This window comes from Patella vulgata, chromosome 1, assembly GCF_932274485.2.
Source record: "Patella vulgata chromosome 1, xgPatVulg1.2, whole genome shotgun sequence".
Classification (NCBI taxonomy): Eukaryota; Metazoa; Mollusca; class Gastropoda; family Patellidae; genus Patella; species Patella vulgata.
In genome coordinates, this window is record NC_065879.2 from 29566599 (window position 1) to 29585168 (window position 18570).

Here is an 18570-nt window from a genome sequence, read left to right on the forward strand (position 1 = left end):
GTAACCATGGATGAAACCTGTTTCGAAATATGTACAAAGAACCAGCCGGTCGTCATATTCCTATTAATGATGACACCATGTCAGTTATGAACGACTTTTATAGGGTGGCTGGAAAAAAATTCTTCCTGACCGGCATCCGAGCCTTGCAACATCGTTGGCAAAAGTGTACACCTCGAAGAAGACTATGCGGGAAAAAATGGGAACCATCGACTTTGTACAGCTTAGAACTTTTCAGCCAGCCTTCGTTAAAATCTGAACTATACACCTCTTGCCACATTGCATATCGTCTTTCCCCTCTCACGCTTTCCGCAGTCTCTTATTACAACATTTTGGTCTGTAAATAATGATGATGTTTCATAGTAAAAGGTGATTTTGCTCTTCGGGGGGTCGCGATCAGATGATGGTTTCTTGAATGGGTTCGCAACCAACAAAAGGTTGTCTGAGTATGGAATTTATTTTACGTGCAAACTATGTTATTCTAATAATTGACCCATAATAATTGACACTGAGGTAAAATTCCCTCGATTTGAACATGTGGAAGGGTTCATGCTTGTTTATGGCTGAATTATTTGGTCAACGTTTCTGGAATCTATTATGCTGGTCATACGCATTTGGGTTTTAATCTGATTTACTTAATAGTCAGGTCTACAAAGTTACCGAGTACTTGAAGTATTGCATTGCATATAATATATAGCATTTTACTCATAAAAGATAGCATTTCTTGATAATAAGAAGATCAAGGTACCGTTCCAAACTGGGTACCATGCCAAGACGCGACATTCTAGAACGCTTTATTTTCAAATCTAAGATAAATAATTTAAGAGTGTGTTTTATCTATAATCACGCAGACGGCGTCATCAGAATTCCTTATATACCGTTGGGATTTGCTACCTCAGTCGCATATATCATACCAGCTTTCGTTGTTCTAAAGAGACCGGAAAGACGAATGAAGACTGTTGAATTGTAATTTAAAGGAGTGGCCAGAATCCAAATTGTTAGTTAAATATATCTCCAGTGGCAGAAACGGCCACATATGCCAACCAGTTCTTAGTTTCTATCTCAATTTCTGTAGATTCAACGGTGATCATTCAATGAAGTTGTTAAATGCCAGATGGGACCTTGCGTCTTTAAATCAAGCCATTTAAAGCCCAGGCTTAGAAATAGACATTTCACTTTGAGTGTGATTGATTCCCCTGGATTGCTTGATATACATTCAAGAATTTGAGCTGTCATGAAATGAAAGAGATATAGTTTAAATTACACTTGACATAAACTAGGTCATTTCGGGATTAACATTTGGTTAATTTTATTTCAATAATTCGTTTGCTCCTAGGTATCTTTAGTAGTTGGGGTAGGGGGCAGGAGGACCCGCAGAAATCCGCGAGGTTTAGGAGGCGACCCTACTCACTGTCACGAACAAGCTTGGGATCGAAACCACGCTATGTAACTCTGTGACAGACAGTATGACATACAGCGACCTCTTATTTTGTAAAATCTTGGTTGCATATATTTTTGATTTCTCATCTTCTCACCTTGGATGTCAACTAGGCTTTACCCAGCGACGTGAAGTTAGCTTGTGGTTCGTTGTTCGGTATTCGCGAATAACGAACAACGAGTCAGTTTGTTGTTCGTTATTCCCCTTATATGGATTTATTAATATAATATAGACAATATTATAGGGAATACGCCGGAAGTGGGTTTTTATGAGCTTAATTGGTTTATAACTCTTCAAAGTTTTGGGAAACAGATTCTAACAACATGCCTTTATACCCGAACAGTGAGCATTTTAATATTAGCTAATAGCGAACAACAAGCCAGTTAGAATCTATTTTCCAAGTCTTTGAAGTTTTATAAACCAATTAGGCTTATAATCCCCCCCCCCATCCGGGTGTATTCCCTATAAACGTACCTTTATTAGATTATATCTGGTGGATAACGAACAACAAAATAGGTCGAACAACAAGGTAACTTCACGTCGCTGCTTTATCCCGCATGTACACGTCGGCATTATTTATTATAATATGAAATAATATATGGTTGGTTGTGACGGCTAAAATTTAGATCTTTAATACGGGTAGATTCATGTTGCTTAGCCTGAAGAGCTAAGATGTCTTCTTCTAAGTTGTAGTTCGTATTTCATCTTTCTGAATTAACATGTATCGATTTACACGTACATAATCACCATGACAACAAGAAAAGACCACGCTACCCGCACTTGAATTAAATGTGTGTGTGTGTGGGGGGGGGGGGGGGGTCTGTAACATACCGCCAATGCTATACATGGCAACTCAATTTCGAAAAGTTTTGTTTTTTAAAAATGTAGGATTCTTTGTTGCCTGTGCTTCAGATCAAAAGGTCTGTCTTTGAGTCAAGTGTTTGTGGTTTCGATTCCATAGATGGACGTAATAATGAGTAGCGTTGCCTCGTGAGTTTTATCCTTACTCTCCTCTTCCCTTCCAATGCTAAAGACCCCGTTAAAAGAGAGATACACTATATAACCAAGGTAGTTTCTCTCTCAATTTGTTATGATTTAGAAAAACTAAGAGACTGCTCTTTACGTTTTAGTTTTCCATTTACAACTTTACACTTGCTGTTCAATATAACTGTTAATTTCAATACGTTAAGATATCAAGTCACCAATGCTGTATTTGTGTTCTGTAACCATCGTCACACAACCAAATAATTCAATATCGAAACGTTGAAGTTGCTATAAATGGGGAACACGCTGTTTAAAATGAACTCAGTGGATTGAATTCTCGCATCATATTATTTTAATTGACATATCCTCTGCTATAAATAATATTAAATAGCTAAACTTTTACCCCGATGAACATTAAAGCCTAAATATCAATAGATACAAGTATATCGACTTTAATAATTCCCCCCTCTACCCGATCACTTCTGCACACGCTCGTGTACATGCAATGGCAATAATATATGGAAACATTTTAAGAAGTGAGTATTTTTCTAAATTGTCAGTGATTCAATTGTTATTAAGAAGTGGCTTCATTTATTTGTCATAGTATTATCAAATTTTGCTTCCCTTTTCAAATATTAAGTTTGATGATGAAGGGGAAATAACTCAATACAGATTATAATTGTCTAGGAGTAAGGCTACATTTGTACGAACAACAAAGTTCTATATTCGACCAAAATGCTACGGTAGTCGCATGTTAAAGATTCGATCCCTGACGAACGTTTGTTGTATTTGTTATGGCATAGAAAATTGACCGAATGTTTAGATGAACACATATTTCTTGCATTTGCTATGACTTTGTCATATTTTACTTTGTCATAAACACTTTGTTCAAATAGACTGATTTGAATTGGGCAAAGAAAGATTATGAAAATTATTATTATTTGTTCATGATATAAATTGATTTATTTTTCTGAGAGAACAATTTTTTTTTATGGAAGATAGAATATTAATATTTCTTTTAAAATCTCTTGATAACTGTGGCCTCTATCTCGTTCACAAATTTTCCCGTGCAATGATCATGTAATCTTATTCTTTAGTGTAGAAGTAAATAATTTCAGGAATGTTCGGTGCTTCTTGGAGCAGAAAGAAGGAGGCACGTGTGCACGTAAAACAAACAATGACAGTTAAGAAACCTGGAAGAGTAGACGGAAAGGTAAAACCCCTCCACTTTATTGCACGCGTGGTCGTAGAATGATAAAACTAACGGAATATTACGTTGACGTTTCCCATCAAGATTTGAAACCAGGTGCATGAAGGGAGGCAACTCTCTCTCTCTCTCTCTCTCTCTCTCTCTCTCTCTCTCTCTTCTCTCTCTCTCCCTGTTTAGCATTGAAAATGAAATGGAATAGAGTTTAACGTTCTATTTTTCTGCACCAAACAAGTTAAATAAATGAAGACGGCTGCATTGTGCTATGAGGCCCTAGTCTCCATGGAAATCTAATTGTCAAGGGTTCACTTGCACGCACGTCAACATGTACACGGAACCTCCGTTGTTCGTCCCACCCGAACTACTATACAGTGGCTTGTGTTTGGCCATTGTAGCACTGACAAATTCCGATGAACTTGCTTGACCAGCAGCGGGATCGAACCTGAAACATCCTGATTACTAACCTGACGCCGTACAAACTGAGTCGCCGTGACTCCGATTTGGCATTGAACACAAAACGTTTGAATGATACCTGTTGACTCAGAATGTCTCCCAAGAAAAAATCACTCCACTGATATCAATGAGAGGTCTAGTCATTTTAATTATATGAATGAATTACATGGGGTTTAACGTCCTTCTTTTTCGCACCGACTGGGCCAATGATGACAGACATACGTCATGCAGTGTGCTACGAAGAAAAGATTGTCAGAACAGCGGTGCTATGGCCAACCCTTCTTTCGAATTCCAACTGTCAAGAGTTCTATTACGTGCATGCCAATATATACACTGGACCTCGGTCTTTTGTCCCATCTGCACGACTAGATACTGTACTTGCCAAGCTCTCCGTCCTGTACCACTCACAATGGAAACCATACTGCATAATCCCGAGTTTAACCAGCCAGCAGCTTGTTCACTGGATCACCCGGGCTATTGAAGACGGCACTTTAATTGAATCAAAATAGATGTAGCCTAAACATGTATTGAATTATGAGTAAACCAGCAACCAAAGTCACCTCTTTAAGCTGGGAAAGTATGCACCTACATGTACCTAAAGATCGCAATCGGGATGTCAAAGCCCATCGCTTTCGTTACGCTTTTGCGTGCAGGGGTGTTGAAATTTATGTCACCTTGATCAGCAAGCTTTTGTAAACTAGAAAACCGTGTTAGTGATCTTATGAATAGTTTGATATGAATATCTCACACATTTTTATGAATGAAATTTAGTGACCTTACAAGAGGTGAGAAAACAATCTCGCGCAGTCAAAACAGCGAGTGTCGCTTGCCACATGTTGTCAACGCAATATACAAAAGGTGGCGGTTCAGGGCAAGATATGATTGGATGATAACAAAACGAGAAGATTTTTCATTCATAAAGAAAGAGTTCTTTCCCGAGCAAATACTCTAAGTGAACATCATTTACGAGAGTTCTGCATTCAAAGTTTTGAATGAATATATTTTTTTATCTCTTCAAGGGCCAGTGATTTTTCAGCGAGTTTTTCATTCATAATTTCGATGCAGCCGCCCGGGAAAAGCGCCAGTTTAAAAAATGTGAACATTGCGCTACATCATTTAATTGAGTCTATACAGTAAAATTAAAAAATTAAAGCCAGTGGGCGACATTCGCATTGATTGAACAATATCTAATTTTTCTCGTCTTGTGCTATGCTAAAATGTACTCATACCCAAAATAGCAACAGTAGATAAACATCCGACTTGGATTCAATCGTATTAAAAAGGCGCTGATAAAAAATTTATCTAACACTTATATTATGCGGCGAGGGGTTATTTGTTATCGAACGTTGCGAAATCTTCAATCCGTCATATCTTAGTAAATATAGAACGGAATTCTAACATTTTTGGGGTGATATTCCTTTTAGAAATTTAACTTGCACATTATTGTAGTTTGGAAGGAATTCAAAATTCCTCAAATGACGATAAGCTTCTTTAAGCGACAAGTCATTTTCAACACAATTGTAGGGATCACGGTGGCTAAGTGGGTAAGACGCTGTCTCGCTAGCCTGGAGGTCGGGTGTTCGATCCCTGCATTGGCCGAGAAATTTTATCCAGATTTTCCGGCGTGGTTCCCCGGAGGGCCAGACAGGGACAGCTGTGTAGTCGTTCGGATGGGACGAAAAACCGAGATCCCGTGTACACATTGGCATGCACGTAAAAGATCCCTCGGCAGTTAGAATTCGATATAAGAGTAGGCCGTAGTGCCGCTGTCCGGGCAAAATTTCCCTCATAGCACACTGTATGGCGTATGTCCGTCTTCATTAGCCCACTATAGGAGCAGTTGACTCAATGACAGACCGTATAATATAGCGCGCGCACGTGCTAACCATTCGGCCATCCACCCCACCCCCCCCCCCCCCAACTTAATTTCAGGGACCAGTCGATCCACTTATTTCACGGAGTCAGTCGATCCGCTAAATTTCAGTTCCTCGTAGGACCACTCAAAAGTGTTCATGGTTCTTTATTTTTAAATTTGAGAACTTTGACGATTTGGGCAGATTATTATAAACCGCTATAAATCATTATCACAGACTTCGTTATTGATTGTGTAAAATATTATACTAAGTCAAAATAAAAAAATAAAAAAAAAATACTTCGTGAACAAAACTTAACTATAAAGGTGCAACAACTCCGTAAATAATTATATTAAATATTTGATAACATCATTCTTTGTCTAATTTGCTACTTTTATTTGAAGTGTTTTAAACAATAGATGGCAACTGGATAACGAAATAATCGATGCGCTCCATTTTATAATGTACCTGATTTTTTAAAAAATGGGTATTGTTTCAAGACTGGTTGGGTACGCAGACCTTACTATTTGGTAGGGTGTCTACAGACCCCCCCCCCCAACAAATCTAACTTTATTAGAGAACTATCTTTCCCTCGTTTTAAGTTGTTCCATTGCCCACAAAATCGACGCCTGCCAAACAAAACTGAAATCCAAGGTTGTTTAGGTGGTTCAACTAGCGATTCAAATTTTGTCATGCAACTCCTGTGCATTTTTATGCAGAATTCGACTGACACTAGCCTTTGGCCCCTAACTTCCAAAATAGCACACTCAAAGCAAAGTAATCGCTAAAACAATGAAGTATAATGAATCTATACTGGTTTGCAAAAGAAAATGCAAAAGAAAAAAACCCCACAGAAATAGTAATTTTCATCCAAGAACTTGAAATATTTTCTGGCGCAGTTAACAATTAAACAGTTTAAGGCCGATTTTTAGTGTCAGTTTTTTGTAGTAGGTAATGAAGACATGTTCACTTCCGCACATTGGGTATGTCTTTTCTGTTCTTTTAAAATACCTGGAGCAGATTTTTGTAATTTTCCTCTCCTGGCAGAGACTAAGTAATACGAGCTAATTTTGACACCCTTCTCAGCACAGTCATTGACTACGTTGATGACTTTCACATTGTTGACGTTTTCCTTGCAGTGCAATCTGATTAAAACACAGATCCAATTTCGTTTCGTTTTTATAGTTCAAAATTTCGATTTTACTTGTCTTTACTACACTTGGATCTGGAAGCGTTGTTATTTAACTCGTGTTCTGCTTGAAATGAGGGGTCAGCAAATCAAATGGTCTGTCGAATCGAGCGTTTGACCTTTTTTGCGCGGAACTGTGGGTAGACATTAGCGACACAAAGCAAAAGTAGATAAAAAATACATGGCGGTCGCTAATTGGTAAATCGAATGACTGACATAATCGGGTCAAATGTCGCTTGCTTGGTACCAGACGTCATAGAACGTGAACTCCCACTATAACTTGTTAGATCTACATGTAGTGTAGGCCATCGAAAGTATAAAAAACCAAACGAAATATAGATCTATATTTTAATTAGATTGCTTGCAGTGCTGCGAGTCTTCCCACTCTTCCAAATTCAAAGATAGAAATCCATGGTCCAACTGCATGATCCGAAACAAAATAAAGACTCTGGACCAACAAAGTCTGCCAATGTAGAAGCCTGCGTAATTTCGTTCGGGAAATTTGGTTTCCCATATCCGGAACCAAATTGATTCACAGGTAGCTGATCAGGCTTTACAGTATTTCAAGAAGTTTTTGAGCAACGCCACGTTTTTCTTCGATGAGAACGTTGCTGCTGAATAGAACTAATGCTACCAATTCTTGAGTGAGATACCAGAGGTGGTGATCAAAAGCCTTAATGGCTGAGTCGGCTATAGGCTTACCAATTTCTTGATATCTGAGCAGATTTGTGTGCAACTGCAGATCCTTCAAGGCAGTTTCGGTACTAGAAAGACACTTTACCCATCAAGTGTAGTACACGAGCACAATAAAATAAACAAACCTCCTAACTTTTTTAACCTGCTGAAGTGATATATTGTTACCTGTCGGAAGACGCGCTATCTGTCGCTCGAAAATTCTGATATAGTACAGCAGCTTAACCATCCAGAAAGTTTTCGGTAGTCATCTCGCACATTTTTGTTATTACATGCATCCTGGCAGTTTTTGGCTTTCCGAGTCTACTTTCGGTAAGCTTTTGCTCCCAGCAAAACATCATACATCGCAAAACCTGAGGGAAGTTTCAGTCCTATAATGTCCCAATCATCTTCCGTGATCATGTTACCCACCCCAAAGCACCACTAACTAAATTTGAGTTCGTTTCATTTTCGTGATTTCTTTTCATGAACATCCATTCTATTTTGTCTTCATTTAACGTGAAGAAAGTTTGATTCATCCATTGACTTATGTCTCGGATAAAGGATTCTAGATTAGGTGCAAGATTTTAATCACTGGAATCAATTTCAATATACAGTTGGGTGTCATTGGCATACATTTGATGTTGAAGACCATAATTGCTAATGATATGTTCAATCGGTATTAAATAAGACGTAAAAAGTAGAGGGCCTATCACCAATTCTTGTGGAACACCGAACTGAAGTGTTTCGGGTTGGGATTTCGAGCAGTTCATGATGGTTTCTTGGGCCCTCTCTATTAAGTATAACTTAAACCATTTTAGTACTGCCTCACCACTACTTAGTCGAGTGTTAAGACGTTTCAACAGAACTGTTTGGTTTATGATATCGAACGCCGCACTCGGTTCTAAAAGAACAAGAACTACGGTTTACGAGTGTCAAGACTGGACACAGCATCACTGTACACTCGTAGCAGTACTGAGTCTGTACTCTGACATTTGCAGTGGAATTTTCTGACAGATAATTCACATCAAGATGTTGACGAAAACGACTAGCAACTGTATTTTTCAATAATTTTAATTGTGAAGGAGAGGTTGGAAATTGGCCGATATTTTTTAAATTCTTCAGGATTCAAGGGAGGTTTTTTTAGTAATGACTTTACGAGTCCTGGCTAAAGAAGATGGCAGAATGATGAAGAATATAATGATGTATTGATGATATGCGTTATTATCGACAGCAGTGCATCTAAGCATTGTTTTAATAACAATGTCGGGATGGGATCCAAGGAACATGTCTTTGACAGGGGAAAGACAAGATAAGACGTTTGATCTCAGCTTCAATTGCTGGCAAGAAGCTGTAGAGGCCTTAACCATTAAACTTCAGACTGTGTCAGACTAACTCTGTGGAAGATGACCGACCTTTAAGTTAACGTGCAGTATAGGTCTACGTGTGACGCCACACCATACGGCGTTGATAACGCGTGCATTGTTTACATCGGACGTAGTAACACAAACTGGTCCGGGCAGAATTGGCGCCTTTTAGTCATTTTACACCTTTGCGTACAATTTTATGTACCCATTTACATTAAGTAGGGAAATATTTGTTATCCATATATATTTCGAACACCTTTGGTGGGTTTTTTCTCAATATTTTAAAAATTGTTTTGGAAGAAGAAAAAAAGTTAATATTATTGAGAGTTAATTAAGGCGGTCTGATGTCATCCTTTTCAGTGATAGTAGCGATATTTTATTGCTGATCTGTTTGCCCCCGCATTGCTCCGTTAGACTGGGATAGCTCGACTGAATGTTTTTCAAGAGGAAAACGATTAGGTCTAAAAATTAAGTCCAACTGCAGATTTAGTCAAAGCTCACTAAATGTAAACAGACTAGCGCAAACCGAAATCTCGTCAACAGTCATGTGCTCTACCCCTCTTTGCATCTCGCGATCTTGACGAAATCTGCAGTTGGCTGGCTCTTATTTTTAGACTTTAAAAACAACAAACCTAGACTCAAATATATCATTAACATAATGCCCTGCCATTGGCACGGACAATTACAATTGGTATCTGTATCAAATTTTGAGCTAACGAAAGGGATTTTTTAAAAAACTGTTTTAGGTCTTGTTTTAATAAAGGTTCACAGATAGACTAGTACTACATAATTTACCTACATAATTTACACTTTAGCTTGTCAAGTAGAACACAACAAACTCCCTGGTGAGTTAATGCCTATTAAATTTCACAAATAACAGAAGATAAATGATTTATTAGAATCATTTGATATGATTATGCAGTATTCATTTGATGACTATACTTTAAAAAAAATAAACGTGAAATATAAGACGGATCTAGGTTGATGTATAGATGTAAGAAAATTCAGTTGACTTCATTGTCTGTAGTGAGACGAAGCGTTAAGAAGTACTAAGATATTTATAAGGGAATCAGCAATCAGAGTCCCTAAACACACGATGCATGGCAACGAACTAATTATCTGAGAAGAATTAGTAGCATTGATCGAATTCGAGATATTTACACATAACTTATTCTATCGAGATTTTGAATCAATTGTAGCGGATACTAAAATTATTGAAGGGGAGAGCAACGCTCATGAATACATAGTCATTAGCTTCTTTTTTTTCATGCGTACATTTAAGTTGCATCCAGGATCTAGACTCGGAAACAAGCATTACTAAAATGCTATAAAATGTGGTATTATGGATGACTTTGTTTTAAGGGCGTATTCCTTAGACTTCCTGTGTCCTAATTATATAGCCACCAATATGCAAATTCAGGATCCGCAACAGCGACATCTGGGCCCTGGGACAAGCAACGCGGCGAGAGGGAGTCGGCTGGGGGGGGGGGCGAAGACACGAAATGAACGACGCGAAGCTAAGAAGTGACCGGCGGACTTGATATAGTCATTTACATCCAAGTCTTACACAGTTACCTTCTAATAAATAAACAGGATCCGCCATTAAACTGTCCTCGGTACATTCACGAACCATGTACTTTTTCTTTACGCAGCAGTGAGCATGGAACAAACAGACCCAAGTGATTAGTATCTATCAGTGGGTAGGATTTCTCTTAGGCAGAACTAGGTTCAGGTGGAACGAATGTATTGTCTCTCATTTTTGAAGCGACTGCAAAGAGTCTAAAATATTTATGGTTGAGATCTAACCAGGGTTGTTATGTTTATAAATGTCAGATGAAGCATATAAAATTGTTGTAAGTATTATAAATAATAAACTATGGCGCTATAAAAGTGATTAAATGGGGCGCATTGTTTTATCGAGGAGAACTTTCCACATTGTTATTCTATGTTGATATCAGCCCACGGAATTATTCACTATTTTGTGTTTTAAATATTAGATTTGATTCTTCTTATCGTGTCATCAATGTCAATGATCACGGGAGTCACGATGTTCCATTTAGTATGGTGTGGGCACACTCACCAAAAGTACCGGGTTCAGTCCCGGTACTAATGGGGGGGGGGGTTGGATGGCTGAAAGGTTAGCGTGCGCGCGCTGTATCATAAAGTCTGTCATTGAGTCGACTGGCGTGGTTTCGAATCCCCGGTTGTACGTGGCAAGGAGTAGGGTCGCCTGTCCAACCTCGTGGGTTTTCTCCGGGGCCTCCGGTTTCCTCCCACTGCTAAAGACCCTTACGCGCAAGCGAATTATGTAAATAAAATTAAACCATATGTTAGTCCCGAAATGACCTAGTTTGTGTCGAGTGGACGTTAAACCCCATTTCTCTCTCTCTCTCTCGGTACTAATGAGCAGTCGACCATTGTTGACCGAGAAAGTTCCTCGGGCTTTTCCAGCCTGGATTCCCAATGGCAGTGACGCAGGGCGGCGAAAAATTAATACATGGGAAGCAACAGTACACCCGTTGGATCTTTGGAAGAATTCGGCCACGAGTGTGTGGAAACGGGCAAAAATTCGGCATATGATTAGATGATACAACTTGAAAATAAAAATAAAATTGTTTAATCTTGCAAGGGAATCTCTAATTTTGCAGATCTGTCTTCCAGCATTAAGTGGAAGTCATGATGACCGATGAACAGAATGGGAATTCTTAAAGGGACAATAACACTCTTGCTGGCTTGACAGCTCCAGAAAATTTAAAACAAGCCGTATTCTAAGTACTAGATGTGTTCGTGTCTTACCTGTTGTGTAAATTATCCATTAAATCCTATTTTACTTGTCCAGAGGGTTCAAAAATATTTTTAAATCCAAATCACATTTGAAATGCTTTACGTCAGGCTTTTCTAATCATTTAGTTGAATTTTTCAAATTTTTTAAAGTGTTAAGATGAAATTTGTATCATCAATTAATTGGAATCTTGTAAAATTGTACAATTTGTTGACTAGAATAAAGATTGGGACATATTATTCAGTTACAACAAGATTGGTATTGAGCCTTTAAATTGTACATCCCCTAGGTTTAGGGGCTGTACGCCCCCGAAATCGCGGAAAAAGTCGGTTTGATTCAAATTTTTGCCTATAAGGTTAATCTTCGCTACATGTATTCACGTTGCTAAATACAATGTAATATAACTTTCCAAGGACTCTTGATTCGATGACCATCGGCGAAAGTTTCGAGTGGCAACAGAAAATCGATAAGGCCGCCGTTTGTAAAAACGCTCTACTATATAGGTACCTAATTATATAATAAATAGCAATACAACAATGGTTTTATTTATCATCTTTAAAGCCATGTATTTGTCGAAGTATTAAACGAGATAGTGTAAATGGGGTTTAACGTCTTACTGTTCTGCTCCGACAGTGCTAATGATCACGGGGTAAAGACATAAAGACATAGATAAGGTAAATGCATCGTCTCATTCCTATAGGGAATGTAAGGTGCGACAAAGACGACAAAAAAAGTAAAGTAGGCTGGGTAGCTTACCCCCTCGGAAAAATAATTGCGTGATTACCACCAGATAGATAAGGTAAATGCATCGTCTCATTCCTATATAGGGAATGTAAGGTGCGACAAAGACGACAAAAAAAGTAAAGTAGGCTGGGTAGCTTACCCCCTCGGAAAAATAATTGCGTGATTACCACCAGATATGTATAATATATAGTATACTATGCGTATTTCTACGAATATAATAATTATAGAAAAACCTCTATCCGATGGAGGTTCGTTTGATAGGCCTACCGAATTGCCGAAATGGACGCAGACATCTATTCTGCAAGTAGGGAGTTGCAGAGATTGTCAGGAGAAATTGATCTCATACACATTGACGTCCTGTTGTGGTGTTCAAAGATTATCATCACAGCAACAATGCCATGTGAGCCATATAGGTTGCTTGGTTGCTTCACCCCTGAATAGGTACTATTTGTTGCAGTATTCTGAAGTAGGAACCCAAGGGATTTTTTTGTTCTGAAGTGGTATTTTATTTACTTTGGGACAATACCCTATCAGCTGAAAAAGAAATCAAAGTTGTCCGTCACCGTCATATTTGAGCGGTGGCTCAGTGAGTAAGACGCTGGCTCACTAGCCTAGATGTCTAAGGTTCGCTCCCGATGTTGGCCGAGAAATTTCCTCGAGCAAAATTTACCTCATACCGTGTGCCTATCTTCATTATCCCAGTTGCTGCAGAAAAGTAGGACGTTAAACCCATTTCATCTCTTCTAATTAGTGATGTCTGAGCTCTAAGTCACGTGCAGCTTAGGTCTACGTGTGTCGTCACATATAACGGCGTCGACAAAATGTGCATTGTTTACATCGGACATACAGTATACAAATGTATATAGTAACTCAAAATGATCCAGGAAATATTGGTGTCTTTTACTCATTTTACGCTTTCGCGTACTATTTTATGTAACCATTCACACAAAATTGATATATGTTTCCTCCAGATATATATTCCGAACCCATTTATTTATTTTGTTCTTCATAATTTAAAAATTGTTCTAGAATTTAATTTGCAGAATAAAAAAAGTATTGAGAGCTGTACTAATTAACTCGCTCCAATGACATCCCTCTCAAGTCTCAACGGCCAAACAAATATTCAGTTTGATTACCTGGTGTGGGATCGAAACCACATCAGTCATCACTCGAGTCAATGACAGACCTTATCACCTATAGCGCACGTATTAGACCACTCGACACCCCCCCCCCCGCCCCCATGTTACTTATGAACTTTGAATTAGAATCGTTTACGATTATATATATTATTTGAATTCTAAAAAAAGGAAAATACTACAATAATAATTGTTTTAATATAAGATAAACCACAAACAAAACATGCTTATCGCAAAGTTTATAAAATAAAAAATAATGTGAATACTATCACTTGTAAACACAGAGATATCGAAAGCACTAATGTGTGTGGGGTTTTTTTTTTAAAAAAATATGAAAAAAAAATGGACGGATTTCATAATCAAAATTAAATATGCAAAAGAAAATATCTTAACCAATAAATGTCCGTGTTACCAAACACGCCAAATTCCTAGTTTTTTCTCCGGTGGTCTGTAGTGAAAATCCTGTATGACTGGGGGCATCATTGGCGATTTCCTTCTCATAAAATGTTCGTATTCTGAAGAAATGTTTCCAGGGTTTCCAGTGATTTTAGGTGAAAATGTTTCTATCTTCTTCTTGGATACAACATTTTCAAAGACACTTCTGGAATTAAGTTTGGAAAGCGGTTGTGTGCAATCAAAATACGAGAGCACTTCTGGTCCAAATCTTGGCTTGACCGTCGGAGATAAGAGATTCCTAGCTCGTGAAAATTCGTCGAATTCGCAATTATCTACAGGAAATTTTCTTTTTTTAGTCTCATTCATTTGTCCCAAACAAGCGACAGTATTTCTCTTCTGACAAATTGACATATTTGTTTCTGACATGCCAGAATTATCACAATTGGTTTTGTTTTTCTTAGCTACACTAACTTTTGATCCTGGACTGTCTTTGTACGTGCTATAATAATTTTGAACAGCTCCCGAGTGGGGAAATTGAACACCGCCTTTGATATTATCAGACGAATCTGGGCAAAGCTCAGTGGCGGATAACATCTGTTTTATTGTACCTTTCTGAACAGCTGTAACTATGGGCACTGATGGCTGACACTGAACGCTGGGTGTACACTTATGAGTAAACAGTTCTCTCTGATGCGTAAAGCTTTGTTTACATTCGGAACACTTATAGGAATTTCCATACATTCTGTTTTTGGTGTGACGGATTTGCTTTAGATTTTTATCTGGATATTCTAATTGGATATCGGACTTAAATGAATCGGTATCCATGATTTTGTTGTCCATTCGTTCTTCCATCTCATCGCGCATATCATTAGTAGCGATTTCATTTGGACAAGAAACCTCCGTTGATTTTCCATATGTTTCTGACAGGCGTTTTGGTAACAGTAGGTAACAACGAGGGCTCCGCTTCAAATGTTTGAATTTTGATAATTTTGGTGACTGAATATCTTTAAGTGTAACTGCTCTGTGATGGTCATCAATTGGTGGTGAGTCTTCGGATAGGGCGAAATCTTCATTTCCGCGCAAATGGACCTTTTGGTGTCGCTCAAGGTTGCTTTTATGACTCGTTGCATATCCACATAAATGACAGGAATAATCTTTCTGTCCACTGTGTACGGTAAGATGGCGATGAAGAAGCGCTTTCCTGCAAAAATTACGACCACAGATCTGGCAACAGTAACCTCCTCGGTGAAAAAGACACACGTGATCTCGCAATGATGCCTTACTCTTAAAGATGACTCCACAACATTCCAAAGACTTGGAACTTTCTTGGTGCATGGTGATGATGTGTCTTTTAAGATTGTTCTTTCTATCAGTGACATACTTACACTGAGGACATCGGAATGATTTCCTCTCGTCTTTAGAATCTGGAGACAAATTTATTGAAATATCTATAAGACTTTCCATTTTACAAAACTTCATGGACACAGTGACTCTTTTTTATCAGTCAGACAAATCTCGATAACATGTTATCCATTGAGAAAAAATCGTGAGCACAGTTTTCATGGATATTACAAAGTAACAGTTTAGAGAAAATCCTAAAACAATTTATTCGACTTCCACAGTTTGTCTACTGTAACTTGATTATTTAACGATTCCACGGAGGCTCAATTGTGAAAGAAAAGTAACTAAAAGCCGAATAGTCTTTTCACAATGGTGTATTGTATTTATGTTCTTTGTATTTTTATGAAGAAACCTCAATCACTTTCAAAACGAACAAATTTATTTTTTATTCTTTAACTTCAAATCAAACGGGGATCATTTCACTCCGATCGCAGTCCCATAGAAATAACATTTTAAATGAACCACCTGCTTATAAAATCTGTAATATTGTCTTGGGTTAATCGTATGTTGTTGGCACGTGTGCGTGTGTATTGTTCTACACAAACTGAAATGCAATACAAAGTGAATGATTAATTTGTTGATAAACACATATAATATATAATGATTTTCGTCAATTCCCAAAGCTAAAATCGTTCACTATTTTTAATAATGCAAGCGTTAAAGTTCCCTATTTCTCTTTATCATAAATTTGTTTTGGGACTGACAAAAAGTTGATAACCTTTTGAAATTGAATTGATTTACTTTGCGCGCTCGGGCGAGAGATTTGAGCCGTCAAATAATTCATAAAGCTCCGCTCTGTGATTGTTGGTCGGTCATCTATGCAACGTGAGTTCGATCTCACATGATAAAAATGGATATCCAATGGGTTTTCACAGGGTTTTGAGGTTCACCGTTCACCCTGCTGCAAACGAGCACTGACGAATTTAGGAAATACAGATATAGCATAATATGTCAGTCCCGAAATAACCTTGAGGGAAGGGCTACAAAACAGTTAATATTTTAGTTTTAAAATTTCTTAATTTAGCAAATCAAATTCGTAAAGATAAAAACAGATTTTGATAAACTATTTTATACATAGAGCATAAATAGAAAAATCGTTAATTCAGAACCTCACCCAATTAAGGCATTTACATTTACAATATTGATTAAAAAAATAAAAGTTGAAAAGAAAACAATATAGAAAGTCGAAATTTAGCAATTTATTTTACAATTATTAAGAGACTATTGATAAAAGAGCTATGCATCATTTCTGTTAATTAAATAAGAATTAATGAATGCCGCAAACTTACCTTAATCATGTGATGTATCCATCATTGTGACTTTTTATCATTCCTCAACTCATTCCGTTACTGAAGCTGTAACGATTAATTTTTCTTTTATACGCATCTTATTGCTCATTAAAAATTCTCAACAATTATAAACCAACGGGCAACCTGAGCACATTGACTGTATTTACATTATCATCACGTGATTTCAGAAGACGCCCAATCAGTAACCGTGATCGGGTAGTTTGTGCTAAAATCTGTGAATGAATTTTTCACCGCAATAAAGATGTAGTAAGGAGACGTAGTGTAAAGAAATTTGTGAATGAAACAATTTTAAAAAATGTGAGAAAGCGGGTATTTTCAGTGGTTCAGTGCACACGTCTGTGACGTCATGAACGGAGTATCGTGTATGTTTTTCAGAGAAAGGGCGTCATCCATGACGAGAGACTTTATTCGACAAATTATTCTGAATACAGATTCTCATACATTATTAATGGAGAGAAATTACCTCGCAGATTCAGTTCATTATACATATAATACACGCAAATGATGCTGACATCTTTTGAGGCATTTACGAAGTGTCAAATCCCGTGCATGCGCGTGTCCGTTAGCTTTTTGCCAAGTTTACAACTGTTATGGCGGTTTTGACAGTTAGCATGGGTTTTAATATTTGATTTCTAGAACAATTGAATACATAGGAATGTAAAAGGCAGAGATGTTTAAACAATGTGTGTCACCTTGGCGTCTTTTATGAATATTTTAAGATATATTTTGATGGCTGAATTTCTAGGACAGGTGTATTTCACCGCTATTTTTTTTTAATTTGTTTGTCAGATTAAAAACGTAATTATTGCGCGACACTTGTTAAAAAGTATTATTATCTTGTCATTATTATAACAATATTATATGATGACATATTCTGTATTATATTTTTTTCTTAGTCTTAATATTATTTAGCTTATTTTAGAAAAGATGAGCGTATCAAATACTTATACAATATAATTCCATTGTGGTTCTCTTTTTCTTTTAGGGGTGGGGTGGGGGTGGGCAGGCTGGCCGAATGGTTAAAAACCGACTACACAACCAGGCTAAAAAGAACACAGGCACTCCTGTGAAACAGAGTCGTAACTGGTCGAACTATGATTCCATCACAGGAAAGTTAGTGACAAGGGGCAGGGTCGCCCGTCCCGAACCTCGTGGGTTTTCTCCGGGTCATTCGGATTCCTCCAACTGCTAAAGAACCCCTATGCGCAAGCGAATTATTGAAATAAAATTGAACCATGTTAATTTGTGTGTGTGACGTTAAACCTGGTGGATATAGATTACCATATCTTATGACCAAATCCATCTAATTTAAGATTTAGGTATAAAACCGATTTTATATTAAAAGTTCCGCTAGATGTCAGATATGCGACGTTTATATGTGAGGCGACAGCACGCTATACAAGCCAAAATCAACTCGAAAATAGGAAATTAAGAAATAATACACCCTCGTTTTTCCTAATTTCTAATTTTCGACTTGCATTTTGACTTGCGTACTGTCTTGTCGACTTTCGTATTGATCATATTTTTGTATTTATTAATGCTAGTAAGAAGGCGCCAACATGCAAAGTCGACAAGACGGTATACAAGCCAAAATGCAACTCGAAATTATTAGGAAATTAAGACATCGCGCTATTAGCTACC